General features: G+C 44.3%; 1 pseudogene across 1 annotated transcript; it reads right to left on the bottom strand.

The window, feature by feature from the left end:
• Positions 1 to 2179: 2179 nt before the first annotated feature.
• On the bottom strand, positions 2180 to 4589 carry LOC306668932 (protein downstream neighbor of Son-like; annotated as a pseudogene). Its single transcript has one exon. The product of its transcript is annotated as a protein downstream neighbor of Son-like (transcript).
• Between the last annotated feature and the right edge of the window lie 4000 nt (positions 4590 to 8589).

Raw genomic sequence — 8589 nt, 5'->3', positions numbered from 1 at the left:
GGACGGTGTTGCGTGCATTTCAAAAGAGAGAGAAGAAAGGTTTTGAACGCTTTGACCATAAAGAAAGGAAAATGTCTGAGGAGACAGATGTTTAGCCTGATTTCAACACTATACAATGTCTACATGCCTCAGTCACCACATACCTGTCCTGCTTACAGTACATGAGACAGACACCATTCTGCACACAATATTGAAGAAGAGCTCATGGACAAAAAGTATGAAGAACATGCACAGAGCTAACAAGAGCGCAGACAGTACAGAAGAAGAGTGAGCAGAGACTTGTCAAACTAGGTGCCCATTGGACCACAGCTGTGGAACGACACTCAGGCCCCAAAGCATTCAAGGAGACACAGATTAAACCTCTGCAGGAGGTCCCTATATCTCAGCAGGATGGTTAGCATGGGAGAGACTGAGGATCCCACCCGTTGGTGAGGATGTGTGGCCACGCTCACCCTGCTGGTGCTCTGGAATCTGGTGAGACCACCGTAGACCCCTGTCTGGCATCGTCGATGGAGAAAACACGGATTCTCTCCTACAGAGCAATTCTGTTCCTGGATGTAGATCCCAGAGAGTGTCCGTGCACATGCAAGAGCACCCAGTGGCTGTTCCCTCAGGAGCCCCACACTGGATACAAATGCAATGTCTATCCACAGTGGGATAGAGAGACAAACAATGCATCAGTCAGACCCTGGAACACAGAGTTAGAAATAACAATGGATTGCCATAGTGGACCAGGTGGATGGATCCTATTGACATGAGGAGGGGTGAAAGAAGCCAGACTCAGAGAGTATTCGTGTCTGACTCCACGTAGATGCAGCTCCAGAGCAGGCCTACACATCTATGGTGATGGTTTTGGGAGGAAGGAATGATAGGGAGTGAGTCCAGAGGAGCCTCTGAGTGCTAGAGACTTCCTATGTCTTGAATCAGGTGTTTACTCCTGTGTGCACACGTGTAAAGTCCACCACGTCATACATGGAGCTTTGTACACTTTGCCCTGTAAGCTATACTTCCATGATAGTGAATACAATGAGAACATGTCAGTCACATTTTCACTTCTGATATGTGTCATTCGACTCATTCACAGCATCTGTTTGTTCACTTCGGTAGTCTCTGCTCTCAGTTCAGCCTCTAGTCCCTCTTATGGAAGATCCTCTGTTCATCCCATCGTTTCACGTGGGGTCTCTGCAGGTTGAGTTCCACTGCTGTTTCCTTCCTGTTCCTTGGTGAATGGAGCTGGTTCCTTGTTAGCCTCTCTGTTCAGCACACAGTATGTAGAACCTGGTATGTGCCAGTGCTGTTTGAAGTGTTTCACAGGAGTAAGTGATGTAGCCTGCACAGCAACCCAGCAAGTGTGTACTCTCAAGGTCCCATTGTGCAGGTTTGCAGATGAGGCCAGGGAGACGTGTCCTGCTGCTAACACTAAAACCCAGGCTGTCTGACTTCAGAGTCCCAACTGTTGGTGTCTGTGTCACCTGCTCCTGCCAAGCTGCTGGGAGCATGCCTGGTCCTTGAGCTGTGCAGGTATTGGTTCTTCAACACTCAGATTCCTAAGTCTACTTCTAGTTCTTGGAGGGGCTCGTTCTGCATCATTCGCAGTGCACGTTACCTGGAGAAGACGTTGAAAGGGCTGCCTTTTGTTGTACGTTTTGGTTTTGTAGAAAGAGCCCTGAGCTGAGTGCTGGGCCAGGAAGGTCAGGCACAGGGTGAGGAAGTGTGCCAGAGCAGACACCTCAGTCACTGGAGTTTGTTTGGGTGGGTCCCACGTGAAGGCCCCCTGTTTGTTTCTGAGGGCCACTGTAGCAGCCAGTGCTCTTCCAGGCTTCTGCCTGCACCTGGCCCTGAGGCTGGGAGGACACGGGTTGAGGACTTTTGAGGAGGGGAGCCTCTTTATTGTAGGTGGCAGGGTGATGAGTTTCCTCTGCCCTCGCCTGGCAACTGCCAAGAGCTCCCATCCTGAAGTAGCAGTTCATAGGTCACAGGTGGTCTGGTGTGGCTATAGGACTTAGAGATAATGAAGGCCAACTTAAGCAGCAGGGGGTATAGCTCGGGGTAGAGCATTTGACTGCAGATCAAGAGGTCCCTGGTCCAAATCCAGGTGCCCTCCACTTGGGCTTAATTTTGGCTTTTCCTTCTAAAGAGAGGAGCTGAGACCTAAACTGTGCCTTTTTTTTTTTTTTCTGGAATAAACGTGGTGTTTTATTTTCTGGATTATAAAGTAAACACGCCTTCACTAATACTATTTCTTTACCTTTGATCTTTTAAACATGTTTATATGAAAATACTTTTACACACACACACACACACACAAACAAACAAACAAACAAACTACAAACAAACCAAAATGAAATGCTACTTTGCCATGACATTTGGGCATATGATTCAACACTGTTCTATACAGAGTACAGAATACCCTTTTATCTGAACATGCATTAAAACTTAAGTTATATTTGAGAAGAATTATATATCAGTAGGAAGTATGATAAGGTAGGTTCATCACCCACCAGCTCCACAAATTGCCTATGTTTATTTTCTACCACTTTTAATAAAACGAGTCTGTTAATTTTAGGTAAATAACTATCTTTGCCCTGACACCATCAGTCACAATGCCATGAAATAACTGCTACAGGTTTAGTCTCAATTTCTCACTTTGAAGGAAACACTGATTTTAATTGTTTTCTACTCAGTGTACATATAAAATTCTCATGTGAGGATATTAAAAAGTTTGCATCATCTTCATATTTGAAAATCTAGTTTAAAACAGTAAAAGGAAAATGATTTAAAGCCTTAATGCTATTGCTCAGTGCATGTAATAAAAGTTAATATAAAAAGTTAATGTTTATAAACACTTCAGTATCTTTTAAGTATATTCATTTCTTTAACTTCCAAAATGAACTTTAAAGCCAAAGGTATAAGAATCTTGAATTTCCTTGCTTTTTTTCCTCAAAGATTCCTTTTCGGCTTACTTTGGTGTTCAGGATCTCCAATTACACATGTAGTCACTCATTTCCACTTTCCATAAAGATGATTTCCCCAGTAATGGTATCTGACTAAGTTGCTCCAGAGTCTTAGGGTGCAGCCCACAGTTAATAAGCTCCTTATGAACAGCTTCTTTTTCCAGTGTTTTATCCAGTGGCAGGCAGATATTGAATACAGCCGTTGGCTCATGTGGATACAGCACTGCAGAGAATGACCCACTCTGTGATGCTTCGAGTAGCATGGTCATAGAATGTAGAGCATGAGGCATGACAGGACCGGTAATCTCCAAACTAAATTGATCTCTGTATCCAGAAAGAGCTTGTGTCTTTACATTAACACTTCGTGCCTTAAGCATTTGCATTGTGGCACCTCGGAAAGCTACAGGGGATAGAAGGGTTGGTGGAAGTCCTGCCTGTGCACCGGAGGTGGCAACTAAACTCTTGCAGTTGATCAGAAAGTTGAGCAATGTCAAAGTGTTGACTCCTTTCACCAACACAACTGACTCAGGTCTGTGATCCATTTGCACTTCATGTTTCTCTTTACGGAGCGTGATAGAGAGTATATCTGGCTTTTTAATTTTATCTTGTACACCCATCTCTTCCAGCCAAGAATAACTTTCCTCTTCATCTTCATCACTGAGTGTTTGCTCCTCCCCAAGTCCCACGCTTGTTCCATGTGCTTTCTTCTTTTGGTCACTTTCTTCTATTAGAGGCAAAGAAAATTCAATTCCTTCATTTTTCATAGCTTCTCTTAAACCTCTAGTTGTAGGAGATATTAGAGCTGTTATCACAGCTGTGAATCCTGCTGCTCGGAACAAGACAGTAAACTGATAGGTACAAACGTAGAAATAGGGGCAAAGTTTTGTCTTCAGCAGGTTATACAGAGAAGTAAAGCTTACAGTCCAGTCACTCATTAAAATGTGCTGCACGGTTCCATCACTGAACCAAGGGCTTGTCTTTCCAATCATTTTTCTATCAGCTCCAATACGAGGGAACAGTGGTAGCCAAGACAAGGTTGGGTGGAGCCAATAGACTCTGCTGGAAGGCACAACGGAGCTCAGTGGAGAGTTTGGGATCCTGTATACTTTGAGGCAAAGTAACCTCTGTTGCTCTCCAATGCTGGACAAGACCTCGAGCCTCTTCCTGCGCTTTCAAATGATCTGCCAGGTAAAGGGTTGAGAAGAGGTGACAAGGAGTCGGGTTAATATTCCAGTCCACGGGTAACTCGGTATTTTCTGAGGACAGACTATCCGATTCAGAGAATGCTAGGCGCAAAGCCTGGGGAAGTTCAGTCACTGTTGTTCTTTCGGATAACGTCTCTTCCCATGGCAAATCATTCTCTTGATTAGAATCTAAAAACCAGCTCCCGGGCCTCCGCGGCGACCCGCAGCCGATTGTCCAGGCGGGCGAAGGGGTTCCTGCGGGCCGCGGTCGGACCGCAGACTCTGCCGCGGCGGCCGGGAAGGGCCGGAGGGGCAGCCCGGCCGCCAGGGCAGCGCGGCGCGGCGTCGGCTCCCGCAGCTCGGGAGACCGGGAGGCGGCGGCTCCGTGGCTCCGGGACCTTTTCCGTCCTAATCTGTGCCTTAATTCATGTGATGGATGAAGCATTTGCATGGACTCACTGGGTGGTAACCCTAGGTAACTGGGGTATACCTGGAGGAAGTAGGCGACTGTGGTTATATTTAGTTCCTGGAGGAACGACCACTGTCCCTGCTCCTCCCTGCCTCCAATGATCTCAGCAATTTCCTTTGCCACACTCTTCCAGCATGCTGTTCTGCCTCACCTTGACCCAGGATATTGGAGTCAGAAGCCCATGGACTGACCCTCTGAATTCATGAGACCGAGATGAACTTCTCTTCCCCTAAGTGACTCTGGTCACATATTTTGGTCACCATTATGATTTAGACATGAGGAGTCTCCCTCAGCTCCTGTGTGAGGAAAGGCAAGACAGTTTAGAGGTGAGATGACTGGTTATGGGAGCCTTAGCATGAGCAGTGCCTTGATCCCTGATAGGGCTTAACTGGGTGGTGTCTGTGAGCAGGTGGTGTGTGGCTGGAGGAGGGGGGTGGCTGGGGACCTGCCTTGGGGTGTATATTTTTGTCTGTGGTGGGGGAATCTCTCTGCTTCCTGGAGTGATGTCCTGACCCATTGTCCTCCACCACACCCTCCTGCCATGATGCTCTGCCTCACCTCAGGCCCTGCAGAATGGAGCCAGCTGGTCACGAAATGAGACCTCTGAAACCATGAACGCCAAATAAACTTCATCCTTAAAATCTTTCTCCTCAGGTCTTTTGGTCTCAGTGATGAAAAACTGACTAAAACAGTCACAGTAGTGAGAAGCTGACTAACACAGGCCCAGATTAAAGCCATAGCCCAAACCCGTCTGTGAGTCAGATCCTGCAGGGAGCTGCTAGAGGCACAGGGGATCCCTGGGTCCCTTCCCAGAGGGTCAGGTTAGGGGTTTTCAGGGGGAAACATAGAGGCTTTGCTCTTGCCCATCCCAGGCTCCACCCTCACTTCCTAAGGGTCTGTTGAGCAGACAGCTCTTGGATTCTGGCTCCTCTAGTTGAGTGTGAAAGAGGTTCCTGCTGCAGACATCCATGACTTTTAGGCCTCACACTGAGCCAGGTTCTAAGGAGGAGGAGGGTGCTTGTCATCCCTAGAGGTGTGTAGACAGGAAGGGGCGTGCCCAGGCAGGAAGGAAGGGTTTGATGGGAGAGGACTAGCGAGTGACATCTCCAGGAGGAGCATCCTGGGTGTGGCCATGCAGGTTTAAATCATGTTATATGTATATATAAATGGTACTTCAGAGAATGTCACCTTTATGTCAATGTAGAAAGCACCAATGGAAAATAAATTAATAATGAAGTGAAAAGTAGATTAGTAGAGTAGAGGAAGGAGAATAAGGGAGGGTGGAGGGGGGGCAAGGAGTAGGAATGGAATTGAAACCAAATTCCATGTATGTTTGATTTTGTCAACTTAAGTATAACTATGTATAACTATAATGCACTAATAAAAATAATAGAAAAAACTTTTTCAAAAAGAGGGATAGAGTTGACATTAGAAAAGAAAAATCCCTTATTTCTAGCAACCATAAAACTTTGCAGAAAACTACAGGCAGTGTTTGAATCTACAAGACCTCTAAATTATGATGTCAATTTAATTCACAGCTTCCCTGCTGTGACAATTTAGGGCTCTGATCTGAAAAGTGAGATCCCTAAGAATTGTCGTGGAAATTCATGAGATTTGTAGAGCCTGCAATATTTCTAACCACAAGAGCTTCCAACCCTCCTCTGCCAGCTGGAGGCCCTCCTGCTCTCCTGCTGAGCTATTCCTCCCTTGCTTCTCCTCTTATCTCAGCACTGTGCCTCTCTTTCTTTTGATCTATAAATTCAGAAAATTCCAACATGCCAACTAAAGAGTCACACCTTGCAGGTAGAGGTTTAAATGCCAAAATAATCACAGACTATGCTGAGTCATATCAGCAAAAGTCTGGGGAATGTGTGTAGAAATTAATTCATGACAGCAGTGGGCCAAGGAGAGAAAAAAGTAATGGTAAACTCTACTGTGTTTCTTATTATTTTGAATTCTGGATTCAGTGTCCCACCAGGAGAAGCTGAGGATTATTTTTATTTTTGGCTCAAATTGTTAGTTCAAACTGCAAATCAAAATTGTTCAAAAATTGATGAAACTGAGATGCCAGAACATCCTTGAAAACTAATCTAGATGGGAAAAGTGGAATATGCTGTGCATGATGTCGCCACCTCTGCCTCCTACACAATGTTTATATGACAACTCCTTCAGTTCAACCTTAACAAATACAGCATTTTCTCGAGGACTATTATCTTTGAGAACCATTTTATTTGCATGTCTTTGTGGATCCATGAAAGATGCTGTAGCTAAAATGTGTCCTCTAATTAGATTTGCAGATGAAAGTTTCTTAGAGAATGGAAAAGGCTTAAAGTTGCCCTTGATCACCACACGCCAGGCATCTTAATAGCCCACAGAAATACTGTTGATGCAAACAGTCTGTCCATGTGGAGTTCTGAGCACCCACACAGAATAGTGGGTACTGTTTGGTCTATTTTCTCATTCTTACAAACAACACTGCAGTGGCCAACCTTGTGCACACATCTTTGCACCCTAATACAGATGAACCAAATGCACACTTTAAAGTACTCTGCTTGCAAGTAACCTTCAAGAAAAGATACATAAATACAACACAACCCACCATCCCTGTAAAAAGTGTCCATCGCCTTTTGAAAGAATCACATATATTCCATGCACATATGGTTATGTCAAAATGAGGGCATTTCAACATGGCAGAATAGATGAGGTTGCTTTCCTGGCTATACCATGGTATGAAAGCAAGAAAGCAGGTAGGCAACTTCTCTGTAAGATGGGTCAAAAAAAGGGGAGGGGAACTTCACTGGGAATTAATACTGGACATTCAGAGCAGATCAGGGACTCAGGAGGTTGCATTTAATAAAATTCAGAAGAAATCCCCAGCACCACCACCCCCACTACTGCCAGTGGAGCCAATCAGAACAGTCCCTCCACAAGCAAAGTGGCAGAATAAGGGAATTAAAGGAACTCACATTTTTAGGAGTCTGTGGCATGTCCAGGTATGCAGAGATCAGAGATCGAAGACACTGCCAGACTAACCAAAAAGGTATGCTGCACAATATCCTTGTGCAGGAAAGAAGCCGCATCTCTCCCAACTGCCTGAGGAGGACAAAGGAACCATTTTACAGCCCCAGCATGGGGCTGGCAGCTGGGGGAGTCAATTCCTGGCAAACCACAGCTGGGCCCAAAATACAAGCCTGGCAAACTCACATTGCACAACACAGAGAGTACTTGAGGAGATACAAACCGAAGTAATGCACAGTCTTTTCAATGAAATAATATCAGAAAATTTCCCACACTTAAAGAATGAAATGGAAAAATCAAATATAGGAGACTTACAGGACCCCAAATACACAAAATTACAATGGACCTATACCAAGTCATATTATGAGGAACATGCCTAACATACAGAATAAGGCTAAAATTTTTAAAGTTGCTAGAGGAAAACACCTGGTCAAACTTAGAAGCAAACAAACTTGGATCTCAGCTGATTTCTCAACCCAGACCCTAAAATCTAGATGGTCTTGGAATAATATATACAAGCTCTGAGAGAAAATGGATTCCATCTAAGAATACTATACCCAGAAAAATTAAGCTTCAAATCTGACAATGAAATAAAAACCTTCAGGATAAACAAAAGTTAAAAAAAAAAAAAAAAAAAAAGTTCACAACTAGAAAGCCTGCGCTACAAAACATACTGAATAAAATGTTTCATGAAGAAAAAATGAAAAATAAATGTGAAAATCAGCAAAGAGAGAAACTATCCTAGAAGAGTAGTCAATCACAGGAGAAAATAATTCAAATTAAAAACTAGAAATAAATCAAAATCATGAGAATGACAACCATTTCTCAGTAATAGCATTGAATGTAAATGGCCTAAACTCATCAATCAAAAGACATATACTGGCAGATTGGATTACAAACAAGACCCAAAAATATGCTGTCTGCATGAGACTTACCTCATGGGCAAAGACATCCACAAACTGAA

Source organism: Sciurus vulgaris, assembly GCF_902686455.1.
Source record: "Sciurus vulgaris genome assembly, chromosome: 8".
NCBI classification, from domain to species: Eukaryota; Metazoa; Chordata; class Mammalia; order Rodentia; family Sciuridae; genus Sciurus; species Sciurus vulgaris.
This window is presented reverse-complemented; position numbering and strand designations above follow the sequence as displayed.